General features: G+C 44.4%; 1 protein-coding gene and 1 non-coding gene across 2 annotated transcripts in view; one reads left to right on the forward strand and one right to left on the reverse strand.

Moving 5' to 3' along the window:
- LOC120861032 (colorectal mutant cancer protein) overlaps positions 1-19407 on the reverse strand; it is a 308064-nt gene that overhangs the window by 242729 nt on the left and 45928 nt on the right. The gene's annotated exons all lie outside the window — the stretch shown is intronic.
- TRNAC-ACA lies at positions 7437-7508 on the forward strand. Its single transcript has one exon. It is a non-coding gene; the product is annotated as a tRNA-Cys (tRNA).

Genomic DNA, 19407 nt, shown 5'->3' on the forward strand with positions numbered 1-19407 from the left:
ACATTTATCCTCCAATTAAAAATAAAATTTAAAGGATGAATAAATAAAGCAAAGGTCTCAAAGGGAATTGTGACAATTCACTGAAGTGTGGAAAGAATATTCATCAATCTATTTATTTCTCACCTTGTCCCATAATATCTAGTTTGTGCTTTATAAGGCACATAAAATTAACACAGGAGGGAAACAATTGCTGAATATGCAGAAATTGGCAACACAAGCTGTAAAATCTCAAACTACTTACTTGTGAAACAGAGACACTTGGAGACTATTAGTTTATATAGTAACATCAGCATTGCTCTTGCTTGCTACCATATCAAGATTTCTTTATAAAAGTATGTCCTTTGTTTCAACTGGGACAACCCCAGGAATAAATCTGTCACTGGAACATCTCATGATACTGTGAGTTTCTTTCAGAATTAAACTGAGTAATAGGAGCGTGGGACCCCAGAAGGGCAACTCTGAGAGAAAGCAGGACTACTTTCATGAAGCAGTGGTTCTTAATCTCCTTCAGTTCAGCCTCCTCTTAATCCGGTAAATGGAATGGACTTTCCCCTCATACATTTTCAGGGGTTTGATTGATGTACCTGCTGAAACCACTCATAGATTTCTGGGACCAGGACCCCAGGTAGCAGAACGGGGTCTCAGCCACAGCTAGACAGGACTGTGGCGGTCAAGTCCAGATGGGGTGGGGATGAAGGTCCAGCACACCAAATGCAGCATATTTGTGGCAGACCCTCCAAGGGGAAACGGCCCCTGTGGCTGGAGCCTCAATTTGGGAGGCTCATCTTAGTCAACCACGGCGTATACACTCATTTGTCACACACACACTTCTCATCTGTCAGCTTTCCCACAGTGAGCTGCCAACTCCTCTCTGGGTGAAATCCAAACACCAAAGTTAGGTACTACCAGTTTCTGATCGTTACTTGATCTCCTGCTTCCAACTCAGTCTAGGTGATGGATTCTTCACATGGAGCCCAGGTTGAGCCTTAAGACACAAACCCGTTCAGGTCATTCATTATATTGTTTGTATTCTCCAATAGCTCCTCTCTGCCTGCTTTAAAAAGGCCAAATCCCACTTTCTGGCTTCCTATTGTGCAAAGTTGATCTTCACAAAAGAGACTATACTTTCCACGTATGAAGCAGAGAATGGTGGGGAGCTGTTATCACTGCCCGGCCCGTCCCTCTCCCTGCGGTGTGGTGGCCAAAGGGCGGCTGTCTGAGGAAGCACGGCATGAGTCCCCCTCCCCAGGTAGGGGCTGGTCTGGGGTCGGAGCCTGACCCAAGTGAACCTCCCCTCAGCCCAGTGTGCACGAGCACAGTGAACGAACAGAAGCAGAGAGTCAGGCCCACAGAGAACACCGGTTTAGCCAAGGGCACTCCTAGACATACAAGTTATATGAGCTCCTTTCGTTATTGTTGTTTTAGTCTAATTTGGAATAGGTTTGAACTTTCAATCGAAATAAATCTAGAATTTAAACTGTATTGGACTGACCCGCCTGTGACGGATGTGCCATCTGTTTATAAGGCTATAGGAGAAAATAAGTCCAGATTGTTGAACAAAACAGGATGGAAGGATATCACACAAGCCCCATACTCCATATAGCTTTGCTGAGCCGCCCTCCTCCTACAGCTGATTTTATAGTTCAGCGGGACTTTTTATCATAAGGACAGTTACAGTGGAAATTGCTTGGATATCACATTTCCCTTCCTCAGAAAACTGAATGCTAACTGAACCAGTTTCCAGCCCTCTAGCTTACACTCCACTCAGAGCGAGCTGGGGGACTTCACTCACACAGTTAGCCCACCAGCTGCCACAGAGGAGCACACGGCTGTGTGCACTACGGTCAACAAGCATGTGCGCTCCAGGAGCCCCAGCCTCAGCCGCAGGAGAGCTGAGAACCGGAGCAGGCCCTCACGCACCACTGCAGACAAGCACAACACTTCACAGCATCTCCACTTCCCTTCTGCCTCGTGGTCTCCAGCTCCTGATAAAGACCCTTGAGTGAGAGATATGTGGCTTTCACCTAAGCCATCCTCCCCTCAGCCAGCTGCACTTGCATTCGGAGTCACAGAACGTGGACCTAAAAGGCCCTTTAGGGAACCGACCCTCATCCACAAACAAGGAACTGGGTCCCAGAGCAGGGAAGAATTCAACTTGGAAAACCACCTCAAGGTGGGTGGAGAACCCCGTCCCTGTCCCACAACACTGCTCGCAGGGACATCTCGTTAGAACACAAGCACCAGCGTCCTGCCAGAGGCTTGGCTTGCCCTGTAAACTGGTTGAATCAGAGACTGAGTCACACCAGTAGGTCATTTAGAAATCCAGTAGAAATACCTTGAATTTCATAATGATAATAGGGTCTGAGTTACACGACATATTGCATATAATTGTATAGAAACTTGACTAACTTCTCTACTTTTCCTTGGAGTGTGATAACACAGGCCTCTGGTTAAAGACAGCAGAATGAGCACATACTACTCACCCTACTCACCTCTTCTTTCCAAAGCCATCCCAAACCATCCAGACGATGGCAAAGTCCACCCCACCTCCTACTCCCCACAAAAGCGTAAAGAGAGAGGCGAGGGCAAGAGAACAGGAGGTAACACAGCAGAGGAGTCCTTTCAACAGATTTAGGGAGACAAAGCAGGGCGACCTAACTTCCTCGCTCTGCTGTGGCCTCTGAAGAACCTACAGAGGGGGTTCTGAGAATAAACGGCCCTCGCCGAAATCCAGAGGCTCAGGTTGGCAGGCACTGTGTACTGCAGAGGACAGGACATGAGACTGGAAAGGAGAAGACTGCTGGAAACTTTCTTTAGAGAGAGACCGGGCCCTCAGATCTCAGCCTTGACCCGTCACAGCTCTAGGGCTGTGACCTCTCACCTAGACCTCCTCCCTCTACAACGAGAACCCCGGGCACGGCGAGCAGTGAGGGCTGCAGACCCCAGGCCCTGGCGACACAGTGAGGCCTGGATGGAGGGCGAGAGAGGGTGTTTAAACACTTACGCTTTCTGATCCCTGGGACTCAACTGCTCCTTTCCTTTTCTGAAGTTTTGTTAGTCCATGGAATTCTCAGAATACTGGAGTGGGTGGCCGCTCCCTTCTCCAGGGGATCCTCCCAACCCAGGGATCGAACCGGGGTCTCCTGCATTGCAGGCAGAATCTTTACCAACTGAGCTATCAGGGAAGCCTCGTCAAGTGGCCTACTATATTCTGAAAAGAACCAACATGCCCTCTGTAACCCTTATCATGCAGCCAATACATTCCAGAAGCCCAGGTCTAAAACTGGCTGTCTCTAACAATGTTTTTCTTTTTCATTTTTTTAATGGGATGGGATCAAGTACTGGCATGATCTAGAACTGATCATGATTTAGAATTTTATTGAATTTACAACAGCCCATTTCCAGTAATGAATTGTCAGCCCATATATAAAAGGTAAAGAAAAGGCTATTTTACTAAAAGAAATAATTATTAACTCACCTGGCCCACAAACCTTCAACAAACACAGAATAACCAAGAGAACCAAACCTTGGTTTCTGAAAGATCATTCCAAAGTGCCGGCCACACTACTGTTTTTACTCTTCTTTATTTTTAAAAACTACTGATGCCTCCCTCTGATTCTTGAACAGAACTAAGTTACCAGCCTCTCATCTGGCACCCAGAGCCCGGCAGTGGGGCTTCTGGAATCTCAGTCTCAGTGCCGTCTTGCCTTCCACTCATACAGCAGCCAAGTGACCCCACTTGCTGCATCTCTCCATCTCCTTTCCTTGCTTCAGGCTCTACCACCACCTTCCTCTGCTTTTCCAACTCAGTCGACACCCAGCTTGACCCACACTTGAGTTCTCTGCACGAAGCTATGCAGTGGATTAACATACTAAATACCAGCAACAGTAGGCATGTCAAACCAAGTAAACAAAAAAAATCTGATCAGGATGTTTCTTTGGATAGGATATATGGAAATGCTGAAATTATCTAAATCTAAATAGTTGATTCGGACAGAGCTGGTTATCTAATAAACAAAATTCCCAAGTGGGAAAATGTCCCCATCACTCACAAAATGTGTATGTAACATGAATGATGGCCTCAGTTACTCACATACTTTTAACATGTGGAATGATCGTCCACGTTTCCATGAACTCTAGATATTTATAGAATACTCACAGCTAAGTAATCTGCAAGTAGACTTAAATTAAAACCTACAGGAGGAAAAAAGCCTGGGCTGCCAGAGAGGGAAGAGATCATTGGCACAGGGACCTTTTAACTCCATGTGCTCCCAGACCACTGTCTACAAGAAACCCACTTCAGACCAAGGGACACATACACATTGAAAGTGAGGGGCTGGAAAAAAGATATTCCATGCAAATGGAAATTGAAAGAAAGTAGGAATAGCAACATTTATATCATATAAAATAGACATTAAAATAAAGACTGTTTCAAGAGACAAAGAAGGACACCACATAATGATAAACCCAGAAAGATATAACAATTATATATATATATATATATATATATGCACCAACACAGGAGCACCTCAAGACATAAGGCAGATGCTAACAACTATAAAAGGGGACATCAACAGGAACAATAATAGTGGGAGACTTTAACTGCCCACTAATACCCACAGACAGGTCATCTGGACAGAAATCAAGCCTTGGCAAATTAAGAAAATTGAAATTGTATCAAGCTTTTTTTCTGACCACAACACTGTAAGATTAGGTATCAATTACAGGAAACAAACTGTAAAAAACACAAACACATAGAGGCTAAACAGTAAGCTTCTAAGCAACTGAGAGGTCACTAAAGAAGTAAAAAAAATGCCTAGAAACAAATGACAATGAAAGCATGACAACTATGGGACGCAGTAAAAGCAGTGCTAAGCCGGAAGTTTATAGCAAAACAAGCCGACCTCAAAAAACGAAACATCAAATAAACAACCTAAGCTTACCCCTAACGCAACTAGAGAAAGAAGAAAACTTACAGAAAGAAACTAAATGTATTTTGATTGTCTAATAGAGTAAATGGAAGAAACACTCCAAATTATATAATACTTGACATAATCTCTGGAAGTGGAGAGAGAATGAACTAAACATCTGCTCTGAAGTTGAGCCTATACATTTCAAAACTTCAGATGTCTCGGCTTAAAAAAAGAAAACAGCCTTAAATAACATTTTCTAAATACATTTGGCTACTAAGAATATCTCTCATGACTTAGTCAAAAGATAAAATGTCAGACTCCAAAAGGAAGGAAACAAAATTACTGCAAATTCAGATCCACTCTCCCACTGGAGAAATGATTTCACTAAGTGAATTTACTGAGTTCTACTCATGGAGGTTAGTAGTAAAGACAGTTAAACAATGGGAAGAGACGCCTCCCTAAAGTAATTAGGAATATCATGTTTCACTTTACTGCTATCCCCAAACATCACACCTATATATTTATCAGTACAACATTCCCTAAATATAGATAGATATTAATATAGATAGATACAAGTCTACTGTAACAATAAACGTGTCAGATAAAAATCTGAGTTTTCCAGCAATGGAGCTGTTCAACCAGCAATGCTGCTTACAAGCATACAAAAATTACTAATAATTAGTAAACATGGGTTTAAAAAAATTACACAAACTTGCTAGATTAAATCATCTGAATAGCTCTTGCTTCTGGAAAGCACATAAAAATATTTTTTCTCATGGAGGTTCAACCCAAAGACCCTTGAGGAGCAAGGCAAAGAAATATCTTATGTCCTCCTTTTTGTGTTGTCCAAGTCATCTGGTTTCTTTTTTTCATTTTCACTCAATTGAACAATTTAAGTTGATAAAATTAAACATGCTGAAGCCATCAGCAATACAGCTTGTCACAGAAAGGTTAGCAGAGTGGAATACAGTCTTTGCCACAGTATCTTTGGAGCAATCAAGGACACAAAACTTCTTAAGAAGTATACTGCTAGGGTAAGCATACCGCCAGGGTAACAGTTGGTTTGGAATTCAGCGTGAGAAACAAGACTCCTAGTGATTAGTGCTGAAGCTGTGTTATTGCCCTGCAACCTTCCCAGGGGACGTGCAGCCTCTCAGTTTCAGTAACCCACGTCTGACAAACCTCACAGTTTTATTTTAATCCCCTCCCCCTAAAAGATGGAAAATCCAAAGAGATCCAAGCCATAAAGAACTCCTACTGAGACAATTTAAAACCCATTCAATCACAGCAACTGCCACATTGAAAGGGGAAAAAAAAAGTCACCAGGAATAAGGGCCAACAATGTAATCAACATCTAATGGGATCAGAAAACGTCTGGATGTCTGGGGCCAAGGAGAGCAGTGTTACTTCAGAGGCTTTAGGGGAAAAAAAGATCTTGTTAGAAAGGCTTTGAGATAAGGTCTGAACCAAAAATATTTCCCCAGGGGAAGATAGAGAACAACAAAAAAAATGAAGTTTCAGTAGAAAAGAGAGACATTTGGATTCAGTTATAGAAGATGGTTTTCTAGAAGAGAATCTGATAAACAATGGCAGAGGAAAAAGTGTGTAGCCGGAATTTTAAGACTCTGTGTAGTAACTCAGATTCTAGAAGTTTTAGAGTTTCAGAGACAGTTATGTTTCTGCTTGCTTGCCCTGAATCAGAGATTTAGTACAGTGAGATCCCTACCCACTGAAATTATGTTCTCTTAAAATTGATAAATGGGGAGTCAATTCATTCTTCCAAAAGCAGTTTCTTGTGAAAAGTAGCCTCATCTTGATTCAGAGGAAGAGGAATAGAAAGAGGAAAGCTTATCCTTGCAGAAAGAAGGGCTGTGATATACCAGGAGACTGAAAGGAGCTCAGATTATGTCTTTCAGATTGAGGAGTGGCATGAGGAAAAAGAGGGGCATGTCACTTTTAGGGGAACAATAAGGCCAAGTGACAATTTTGCCAAGTGCCTGCTATTTGCCAATTCAACCAAGAATTTGGAGGAATGGAAAGAAGCAGCAATTAATTCTATTCAGGACACCAACAGAGGCTGAGAGCCAAGTAAATGAACCCTAAGAGGAGATACTGTCTTTTGTCTCCAGTTGTGAACTCTCCCCCCTTTTTTTTGAAAGTTGTCTCATCACTTTCTGTGGCTGTGTTTAAGGAAAAAAACCCATCCTCTTTATTTGTAAACTCACTACACTGTCTTCATCAAGTTACATGTTGCTTCTGTAAACCACTCTACTCTCCCACTGAATCGCAACAGGGAAGGGGGCATTGCAGTGAAGATGACACATCCAGTCCCTGGAGTCATTCACACGATACCCGGTTCAGAACCTGAGAAATGGCTTCAGCTCCCTTCAGAGTTCAGTATGCACAAATGGAGGCCCAGGTTGCTCAGGAGACAGGGTCAGGTTCTCTGTGACTTGGAGAGGCAGAAGGGAGACTCCTAAACAGCTTTCTCCATTTGGGTCACTCTGCAGTCCATTATGGGCTTCCCTTGTGGCTCAGACGGTAGAGCGTCTGCCTACAATGCAGGAGACCTGGGTTCGATCCCTGGGTAGGGAAGTTCTCCTGGAGAAGGAAATGGCACCCCACTCCAGGATTCCTGCCTGGAAAATCCCATGGATGGAGGAGCCCAGTAGGCTACAGTCCATGGCGTTGCAAAGAGTCAGACACAACTGAGCGACTTCACTTCACTTCAGTTCAGTCCATTATGAAGCCCATTCTCTCTATCTCTGTTCTTAGATGGTCTGATGAAGAGGACGGTACTGGACATCAGAGATGGACCCTTGCCCTGGGGCAGTTTACAGCTGGGCTGAGACATGAAAGCACAGCTGATCATATGGTCACTGGAAAAATCCAAGAGGAATTCAGAGAGGGAAACTTTGCAACAAGCAGGAGCAGCAGAGGAAGGCTGTGGTGGAGAAAGAGTAAAGAACAGGTGAGCGCCAGACAAGACCGGTCTAAGCAGGGAAGGGAAATGGGGGTACAGTCCCCGCCCAGCACACAGAGATACATGTTGGAATGACTCAGACACAACAGAGAACAACGTGAACAAGGACGAGAAGGAAGGAAGAACAAAGACTACAGAGAGCCTTCAGTGCCAAGCTATGAAATTTGGACTTTATTTACCAGACAGCCAGTAAAGATGTCTGTTGGCACAGACAGAAATTTTAGTAAAAAAACAAATGATATATACAAGGCAGCCTTTTAAGAGAATAACTCTGGAGGAGACACAGTACAAGGTAGACTGAAGAAAGGCTGGAGTCAGGGAATCGGAAGAGAAGAGGGGCAGTCCAGGTATGAGAGGATGGGGACTGGTAAGCAAAGGAAGGGAGGACCTTTCCTTCTTAAAGGTCAATGGGATTTAGCCATCAACTGGACTCAGGCAGGAAAGGAAATGGAGGAGTCGAATTAGGCTCGAGATATTCCCAGATACCAGAGGATGGTGTCTCCCCGACCAGAGGGAGTGATGTCAAATGCTGAACTAAATCTCTGCAAGGACACCAGGAAGCACACCACGCGGAAGAGCCAAACCCTGAAGGTGACTGAGTCACGTGAGGAGCCCCAGAGCCCAGCCAGAGGTGCAGGCCACAGTTGGGTGGCAGGAAGCAGCAGAAGTCAGGAAAGGAACACAGAAGGCGAAGGGTCAGAGGAGGCAAAGGATGAATGAAGAAAGGTGCTTCATGATAGCACTAAATGGCCAAGGAATGAAGAGAAAACACACTGGATGAGGTGATTAGAAGATCATGGATATTAACAGAAAAAGGAGGAAAGCTGATGGTAAGCAATAAAACAAAACCAGACACGGGAATATGAATAATCTCCATTGAATATTTGTGAGTGAGAAGTAAAATCAGCAAAATCTGAAAGGCAGTGAGATATAACAGAAGGCTCTGTGCACTGTGATTCAAGAAACTGGAGATTTTACCGTGATGCCAGCTCCACGGTGCCAGGCAGGAAACAGGGTTCCTGCACTGTGCTCCGCATCTGACCTGTGCTAATGAACTCAACTCCAGTGACAGGGCTGTGAAGGGAGTCCTATTAGTCTCGTCTTTTAAATGTAGCAGCTGAGGCACTGAGAGGTGCAGGAGCTTGTCCAAGGACACAAGCTAATGAGTGGCAGACCCCTGTGCTCCAGGCTGTCGGAAGGCTCATCTGGGAACTTCCTTGCTGGTCCAGTGGTTAAAAACCCGCCTGCCAATTCAGGGGACATAGGTTCGATCCCCCGTCCAGGAAGATTCCATGTGCCGAGGGGCAATTAAGCCCAGGCGCCCCCACTACTGAAGCCCACAGGCCTGGAGCCTGTGCTGCACAGCAAGGGGAGCCAGCGCAGTGAGAAGCCTGAGCTCCACAATGAAAAGGAGTCCCTGCTCACTGCAACTAGAGAGAGCCCTTGCAAGGCAACGAAGACCCAGCACAGCAAAAACAAAAAATAATTTTTTTAAAAATAAAAATTTTTTTTTTTTAAAGAGGGCTCCTCTACACCCTTCATCACTACGCTCTTCTCCATGAGGTACTATGAGGCCTTGCACAAGAATAGGTCCTCTGAGCCTGTTTTCTCACCTGGAAAATATGAGGAGGCATCACTGATACCTCACATTTCCAGACTTAACATTCTACGATGCTGGGGCTCTGTGTTAGAGGATGTTTTTGAAAAATCTTTAATGAGAGACAATAGCTTCTCTTTTTCAGCTTCTTCCCATCTCATTGAGCAGCTTCAGTTTATTTACAGTGAAGCCAGGAACGCAATAGAGGGTGCTAACCCTCAGCTTGTTGTCTTCTTGCTTTCAACAAGCAGTTTGAGATTAGAGTGAGGACCTCCTGCAGAATGTGAATCAGAGTAAGTGCAGTACTAGCTTTTATCACGTGTTACCACTGCCTCATTGCTTCAGTAAACATAACATACATTTTACTTCTAACTGAAGTTGATATGAGGACAGTATAAGAAATGATCTGGCTGCTTCTGCAGTTTCCTTAGTAGGGAAACACTGGTAGTCTACTAAACACTGAAAGGGACATAAGTCACGTCTTCTTGGTCCGATCACACTTACTACAGTAAAGGTATTGTCACCATCCTATCTCATGGTAATAGTATAGTTCTGATTTTTTACAAAAAATTCTCCACACCAGGAACAAGACAACACTGTGGTCTGGTTCTCGCTCTCTCGTGTAAAAGCCCGACTGAACACCACACTCTCCGCTGGTTCAGGAAGGAAGTGATGAGCTGAGGGAGGGCAGGGCCGAGTCCCAGCCGTGTGCTCTACAACAGTCATTCTCCTTCCAATGCCCATCCCAACAACATAAAAATCCGCTCAGAACCAAACAGAGCACAGAAAGATCCAGAGGTCAGGGGAGAGATGAGGACAGGAGGGCTTGATCGAGGACAAGTCAGAAGAGAAGCAATCCCTCCTGCCTCCACCTCCCCAGGGTCCAGGTCAGACACTCATTCTTTTCCTTCAGAGCTTTCAGTAATGACAAAATTTCCTCTCACATCTGGCCAGCTCTCACCCTTTACTTACATTCCAGGCCTGTTCTTTCCTGTTTGGCCCTGCTGTTGCTTCATTAGTTATTGCCTCTCCTTGTATCTCCTCCTCTCTTGAATCACAGGGCACAAAGCCCTGTACTCTTCTTTTGCTGTTCCTTGCATCTTCTCCCTTCCTCCTCGGTCACCTGTCGACGGGCTCAGGTAGATCTGGATGCCTCTGCACATTCTGTGTGTTTGGGGCAGGTACAACACACCTGCCTCTGTGGGTTTCAAGGGCAGGAAGCAGAGCTATGCAGGGCAGCACGCTTCCTCTGCTTTTCAGACCAGCTCACCCAGAACCAGTCTGGACACATCTATCAGATGGATGCAGATGGCCTTCAGGCCCTCTTCCCTACTGTGTCTTATTCTGCAGTCACTGTCTACCTGTAATTCTTTGGTTTTGCCATTTGTTCAACCAAGCCTCTGTGATGTTGCTAGCCTTCTCACACTCCAGAATAGTTTTTAAGGAGGAAAACAAAAATGGAAAATGAAAAAAAGAAATATTCTAGAATTTCTCAGGAGTCACTCTCAAAAAATAAGAGAAACTGGACTACATTCCAAAGCAGGGGATTCGAGTTCAATCCCTAGTCTGGGAAGTAAGATCCCACAGGCCACGGTGCAACTAAGCAACTATGGAAGCCTGAGCCCTCTGGAGCCTGCAAACCACAAGTAGAGAGAAGCCCATGCTCTGTATGAAGGTCCCGGAAGCTGCAAGACCCAATGCAGCCGAAAATAAATACACGCTTTAAAAAAAAAAAAAAAGGAGAGAAGTAGAAAGAGAAACCTCTGGAAGGAACAGAACTCCCTGGCCTGAAACCCAAACAGAAAAGACTGTCTCCCCATAAAATCAGTCCTGCGTCCCATAGTGTCTCCAGACAAATGGCACACGGAGGAGGGGGAGATGGTCAGTGAAGACTCACTAGTGTCCCCAGTTACACAAGCCTTTCTGTCATTTTATCAGGGAGAGGAGTCTAACTGGTATCACTGATCAGCCAGCCGGGAAGGAGCATTCTCCCCAGGAGCCTCAATTTCTCAAGCAAAGATGATGAGAGTCAATGACTGCTCAAGTGTCAGAGATAGAATACTGCCTTGAATATCACCAGTTCAATCGCTCAGTCATGCCCGACTCTTTGGGACCCCATGGACTGCAGCCCAGCAGGCTCTTCTGGCCATGAGATTTTCCAGGCAAGGATACTGGAGTGGGTTGCCATTTCCTTCTCCAGGGGATCTTCCCAAACCAGGGATCGAACCCGGGTCTCTTGCATTGCAGGCAGATTCCTTACCGACTGAGCTACAAGGGAAGCCCTTCAACCGCTTTAGTTGATGCCCAAGGAAAAGGGAATGTAGAGAAAATCTGCTCAAAGGTTACATGGCAGCACAGAAGCAGTGCTGAGATTAGAATCCATGCTCCTTGGGTCATCATCCCAATTCACCCTGTTACCAGCACACTGCTTCCCGACATCCATTCTTTTACATGCTGAGATGTGGGCCTTTATAAACTGACACAAGTTACTTATATGTCCAGACCTTTTCTGCGATCATGTGCTCTTGCTATTGGAATCCAAACATCAATCACCAAGTTATGTCACACACTTCCTGAGGAGTGCATGTGAATGTTTATGGAAGCGGCGTGGGGAATTCAGATCAAATAGTCAGTGAGTGACTCAAAACTGGAGACAAAGACAGCCAACACGGGAAAACACATGTGCCTTTTTCTAATGGGCTAGAATCCAAGCATGTGTAATACTACGCCCTCCACTTCCTACGTGCTGGTGACTGGAAATCTTGGGGTTAGTCCAAGGTCAACCTACACGCATGAAGGGAACTCCCTAGGATGGTCTTAGAAAAGCATGCCCTCCCCCAAACGCGTAAATTTAGGGCACATCATTCCAATAAACAATTGTAACTGGTGATCTTTTTTCCAACTGTTATGTCACACAGGGATTTATACTTTTTCCTTACTGATTTAAGAGGCAGGGATTTTATCCAGAAGGATTTCTTAGAGTGCTCCTTCAACAATACAATTGAAGCTGTTTTATTCGGCTTCCCTTTCCTGCATGTTAACGTATTGCTATTGGCCAGAGGAAAATTAAGTTATCCAGCCTCTGAGCTTATGAACCTCAGAAAGAGATTTCCAGTTGTCACTTCGCTGCCTTTGTGAATGGCGGCTCTGCAGACCACATCACCAGGAATATTTACACAAGTATGGCCAAGCCAAAAGGTATTCTTTTGTATAACTTTAAATCAGTACTGCCTGCATTTTTCTTTTCAAACAAGAGTCTGGTTTGCTTAGGTTAGACTCCAATTTTTAGAATTTAAATTTCCATAATATCCCATTTGTTCATACTTAGAAAAAAAGTACCACTGGGGAGTGTACTAAGAAAAACTTCAAGACAGAGACAGCTGCTCTGATGGTTCAGAATCCTCTGCAGGAGGTTCTCTGAGAGCCTGGATGACTAATGTAGGACTGCAGGGTTTTGGCAGGTAACTGAGTGAGTCACAGGGGCTGGGCCAATTGGAGAAGGTACAGCCCATTTACAGGGGCAGCAGCCATTCAGACTTGACCACTCACTACAGTGAGGAAGACTGCAAACCACGCAAGATTGTTTTTTTTTTTTTTTTTTGGGGGGGGGGTGGTCTCAATATTTAACATGTTACCTCAAGTAGAAAACAAAACACAGTTTGTGCCTGACCAACTATGCCCACAGGCTAGACTTTCAGTTGCTGAGTTTCCTGTTTGCAGCCTCTCCTCTATAGGAAGAGGGAAGAACGCACAGTCACTGCTAAATTATTTTAGAATGTTCGTCTTAGAAACGCTCTGGCAGCCTGAGGGGATGTGTACGGGGAACAGGAACAGGCCCAGAAACAGCCAGTTATTAAGGTTTTATGGACATCGGGGACAAACAGAGCATTCAACTTCTTTGTCAAGTCCCTGGGTTAATGGAAATAAAATCCCACCCTCCATCCACTACAGAATCGCTATGGAGCCTACTTTCTTTTCCCCGTAACCCACTTCTCTCATTTACTTCAGCCTCCCCGGACGCCTAAGCAGTGGCCGGGTGCTGTATCTCCTCCCGGAATTCCAAATGTCTCACCCCTCACTCCCAACCACGACCTCAGTGCGGCCCCTCGGCCACGGCCTGAACCACTGACGTCACCGCGGCGCTCCCGCCCTCCCGTCTCTCCCTCCTCACCGCACTCCCACCCCAGCCCCTGCCACACAGCTCGAAGCGAGCTCTCCTCAAGGAGCACTTTGTCAGCTCTTTGGAAGAACGCGGGGCACTGCTGACAGGGGCTGCCTCTGGGGGTGGGATGGGGGCAGGTTTGAGGATCAGGAGCCTGGGTTTAAGGAAGGCTTGTTTTCCCCAGAATCTCCTGTATTTTGCTTGTTTTTTCCCTCCTGTATTTTTTGAAGGATTTTTCTTACCATGTGAGTATTGTTTTCTCAGAAATACAGTAAGTTTTACTATGTAAACTGTTAATATATCCTTCTGATGTTTTTATTCTTTGTCTTGAAAATGTGTATGGTGGTGCCTTCCACTTCTAGCAGGGGGAAGAGTTTTCAGAGATTTCTGAGAATCTGTCTCCTGGGTTAGAATCCTCCATTTGGCTCAAATAAAATTCCCTTTTATCTTCCTTAAAAATATTTAATATGTTTTAAAAACTGTACTACCCCAGGGATTCTAGATTGAGAAGCAGGCCATCTCTTCATCCCAACCCACTGAGGCATGTCTGTGGACTAAAGATTTTTTTATCAGGGAGATGAGAGAAGATTGGGAAATTAACCACAGTGGAGCATGGGACACAGCCAGGTGAAGGCAAGAATGGAGGTGGAGGCTGTAGAAAGGTGCGAGCATTAGTGTAGAAACTGGGAGGAGCGTCACTCTAGAATGGGCAGCACAGCCCCAGCTCCCCTTCTGCAGCCTGCGAGGGAAGCACAGAGTCCTCCCCAGCCTGAAGTCAGATGTCTGCTGTCCAAAGGGAGCAAGTGACCTGCCGGGAAGGCTTAGCATCCCTCAGCATGGACTTCTCCTCTGGAAGGAACCTCTGGAAGGAACTTGTCCTGCTGGCCACGGATGGACACATCCTCAAGGGAAACCTGGCCTTTCACATCCTCCTCCCTCAGCGTCAGAGTACAGCCCTCCTGATGAAGGGGAAGGTCAGCTGGGGTAGCAGCTGTTTGTAAGAGGAGAGAAATTAAGTCAGCTCTCTAGAACAATCAATCTAGGTCTTTGCTATGAATCTGGATAGGTAATCAAGCATCATCAGATTTTTGTTCAAAGTTGAACAAGAAGGGGCTTCCCGGGTGGCTCAGTAGTAAAGAATCTGCCTGCCAGTGCAGGAGCGGCGTAAGACTCAGCTTTGATCCCTGGGTCGGGAAGACCACCTGGAGGAGGAAATGGCAGCCCACTCCCGGATTAGTGCCTGAAAAATCCCACAGACAGAGGAGCCTGGCTGGCTACAGTCCAAAGGGTTACCAAGGGCCAGATGTGGCTGAGCGACTGAGCAACAACAACAAAGGAACAGAGAAAGACTAGTATGAAACAAGTAGAACCAATCCCAGAGGAAACTAATTCATGAAGCAGAAGAGAATTTAAGGGGGGAATCTGAGTATAGTCAAAGATATTAGAAAACATATATACATGAAGCAAAAACATTATGATAAGGAAAAGCACATATTGAAATTAAAATTGGATTTTTGAAGTTAAAAATTCAATAGAAGGGCTGAGATAAAAGAGTAGATAAAATTCCCAGAAAACTGGGAAGGTGTGGGGGAAAGGAGAAAAGACAAAGTTTGATAAAGAGTTAACCCAAGAGGTCTAACATCAATCTATTGAACTTACTTAAAAAAAAAAAAAAAAGGGCAAGAGAAGATAGCAAAGAAAACAAGTCTTCAGATTAGAATGCTCACAGGCAATGAGCAGAACAGATGAGAAAAGATAGAGTCTCATAAAAGGTCACAGTATCAAGGAGAAACAAAACACATCTAAACTTACAAAGCAAAGGTCTATATGAAGGCCCGGACTCAGTAACGTTGACTGCTAGAAAGAAATTCCTTTCAAATGCTGAGGGAAAGATATTTTGATGCAGATTTTCATACTCAGCCAAATTGCCAGTTAAAGCTTAAGAGGGCAGATCAGCATGGGTTCAAAATATACCTGCCATGCAGTCTTTCTGAAAACTTTCAAAATATACTCCAGAAAAATTAAAAATATATCTAAGAGGAAGATAAAGGCTCTAAGAAGAATTAATCCAAGATTAAAAAAAAATTCAAGATGACAAATGGGTAAGCAAGTTTAGAAAGTTTAGTTAGTTCATCATAAAGCATTCAAAAACTTGTACAACTAGCAAATTATAGTGTTGAGAGGAAGAGAACAGACATAACTTCTGCTAATGAGAAAACAAGCAATTAGAAAGTCCGAGAAGAACAAGGCCATACAAGAACTTTGTGGCCCATACATACGTGAACCAAACAAAAGTGTGCCAAGATCCTAAGCAAATGACCACACATAAAGTGACAATTTTACTCAGATGTTCAGAACATCTTCCTTCAAGTAACCTAAACTTACTTAGTTAACAGCATAGGATTCCAATTTGATGATCCATTCATATTTTTGAAGACCACTTAAAGAGAGCCTCGATCCAACCAAGAAAACAAGCAAACCATGTGCTTGATGTAAAAGTGTGGTAGTCACTGTTAGCTGAGTAAATCTCCATTTTCCACCCTTGATTTACCAGCCCTTTTTGCAACCTGACCACAGTTAGAGCCAAGGAAATGTGAGCCACTGAAGTTCTTCGGATGGTTGCCTGTAAGATAAAAAGGCAAGACTTGCAAAATAGGAAATCTCGCACTTTTCCATTCCCTGTTTTTTTTTTCCTGACATTTTGTGACTGATGATGAAAACCACATATTAAGAATGGTGAGGCAGGAAGGTGGATTTGAAATTATTTCCATGAGTGACTCCACCAGCCTTGGATGGACTTCCTTCAGGCTTCTTGCTACAAGAGAAAACTAAACCGCTGTCTATTTAAGATAATAGCTGCATATTTATTGTTGTTGTTGGGAACACATTCTTAACTAGAACAAGAAATCAATTTCTTATTTTGAATGAAACCCAGATAGAGTTGAGTTTCCCTTTCTTGCAGGCAAGAAAGATCTGACTAATACATACTTTCTTTGTACTTTGCTCCAGAGGAAAAAAGAGTCACAATCAAAGATGAAGTCTTTAACCTTTGGTCTCAGGAGGAACAGGATGTTGTGTAGGGACCCACAGCTTTCATTTAACCACTTACTTGGCCGCAACCACAGACTAATTTCTGCGCTGAACATGGGACACATAACAAGCCTAATAAGACACTGCATTTGCCCTTGTGGGCCCCAGTAAAATGGGGCATAGTTTACAAACACATAGAATATTGTCAGAGTATGGGACTGTGTTATACAAACATAGTAAAGGAAGTAATTTAGGACAATCTAGTAATATTTCAAAACATAATAAACTCTAAAATGCAAGAGTGCTTGTTTGGTCTGATTCAGCTATATCAACATTTTACTCACCACTAAACTCTTAATATTCACTGGATAACAGCACAGATAAGCCAAATAATATTTGCCTTGAATGAATTTGTATTTTAAACTGGGTGGGCCTGCTGTTCTGGGAATCTACCACACCCCAAGGAAATTGAATCCAAATGGAAGGTTCTAATTCAAAAGAAACCAGCACATTGTTTAGCTGTGCCAATGCTTCTCTATTTAATGGAATTATTCCAGCTGGCGGAGTGGTAAAGAATCTGCCTGCCAGTGCAAGAGACACAAGAGACACAGGTTCAATCCCTGGGTCAGGAAGATCCCCTGGAGGAGGAAATGGCAACCCATTCCAATATTCTTGTCTGGAAAATTCCATGGACAGAGGAGCCTGGCAGCTACAGTCCATGGGATCAAAGAGAGTCAGACACGACTGAGTGAGCACACACCTCCCCAGTTTCCATGCAAGAGGCAGCTAGATCCTTCCACACTATCTGAATCAAAAAGCCCATCATCATCCTAGCACTGCTTATTTCAGTCTTCTAACAATACTAAACGAGCATCTACTAGGTCAGAGGCTATGCCAGATATTGTGGAGACTCCAGAAAATAAGAGTATCTGCCCTCAAATGGCTTCTGTCTTAGTGAGGCCAGCGGGGTAAAGTCAGGGTTCAGAAAGGGAAGAGTCACTAAGCTGTTACAACATGTTACATCAACTCCGAGAGAGGGCAAATTAGAGAGCGCTATGCAAATAAAGAACAGGGACTTTGAGGGTGGTGGTCAAGGACTGAGTCCTAAAAAAAATAAGATATTGTTGGGATGGGTTCTCCTGATGCAGAAACAGCACATGCTAAGGGCTAGAGGCATGGGACTTCATTGGTGGTCCAGCAGTTAACACTACACACTTTCACTGCAGGGGACCTGGGTTCAATCTTTGGTTGGGAAAGTTCTGCATGCTTCCCTGTGAGGCCAAATAAACAAATAATGTTATAAAAGTCTAGCGGCAAGACACAAAATGGCACAGTCAAGGAACTTGGAGTTCAGGTTCAGGAAAGCTGTCTCCCTGCGCATTTCAGTTCAGTTCAGTTGCTCAGTGGTGTCCGACTCTTTGTGACCCCATGGACTGCAGTACACCAGGCTTCCCTGTCCAACACCAACTCCCAGAGCGTACTCAAACTCATGTCCATTGAGTCAGTGATGCCATCCAACCATCTCATCTTCTGTCATCCCCTTCTCCTCCTGCCCTCAATCTTTCCCAGCATCAGGGTCTTTTCAAATGAGTCAGCTCGTCGCATCAGGTGGCCAAAGTATTGAAGTTTCAGCTTCAACATCATTCCTTCCAATGAAGTCCTTCCAATCCCTGTGCGTTAGACAGACTGAAATTAAGAACTCAGGGGAGCACAGGTTTGAGATATTCGAGCAGGATTCCAAAGGGCAGTCACAGAGTTTAAGAGTCCTGTGATTCCTACAAACACTGCCACTCACTCTTTCAACCAGACACAGATACTTAATGTAGCCTCAAGTCTGAGAAAAGTCACCATGGCCTTTAAACCTGGGATAATGACAGTTTTTGCTTTATTTCTACACCATACCAGCTTCTTGCTTATTTTGCTGAAAGTGCTAGCAAAGCAAAAACAAATCATTCTGAAAGCCAAATGACAACCTCTCTTGACTTCGCCAAGGTGACTAGTTTCAATTCACATCTTTGCAGCAGGTGGTGCAACCGAGCAGGAGGGTCAGCACGTTCCATTACCCCTCTCCCCAGGTTCGGTGGCACCAGTGTTTGTCACAGACTCTCTTTACCTCATCCCTTCTATCTTGTTCGTGGAGGTCACCAGAAGTTTGTGGTATCAAGATACATAAGCATCTGGGGATTTATGGGGCTGAGCACTTTCCATTTTAAGGTTCACGGGCATGTGTCATACACCCTAGTCACAACTGCCACTCACACTGACCCAGCATGGTCTGTGGGGCCACAGTTCAAAGAGTGGTATCTAGAGCAGAGGTGGGGAAAAGAAATCTCTTCCATGAACGGAGGGAGCACACAGATGAACGGATGGTACCAGTGCAGAGCAGGTTGGTGACAAGCCAAGAAAGTCACAGCTCAGTGGCTCTCTCACTGCAAAGCCGGAGGCCAGGGCATCTGCTAACATTGCGAGAAGGGGTCAGACATGAGAGCAGAAGAGACAGCAGATGATCACCAGGGAGAGTGGCAGACTGAGCTGCCCAACTTGGTATTTTTCAGTGGACTGATGGCAAAAGTTTCCGAAATCGATGTTTTTTAAAAAAACGGAGTACCATGAGTACAGTGAAGACAATCACTGTATATAATAAGCTACTATAACATGCCTATGTGTATACTGAATTGTGATGTAAAATGTTCTTTCCGTGGGTGCCAGTCAAGATATTTGA

This window comes from Oryx dammah, unplaced genomic scaffold (genome assembly GCF_014754425.2).
Source record: "Oryx dammah isolate SB20612 unplaced genomic scaffold, SCBI_Odam_1.1 HiC_scaffold_11211, whole genome shotgun sequence".
Taxonomy (NCBI): Eukaryota; Metazoa; Chordata; class Mammalia; order Artiodactyla; family Bovidae; genus Oryx; species Oryx dammah.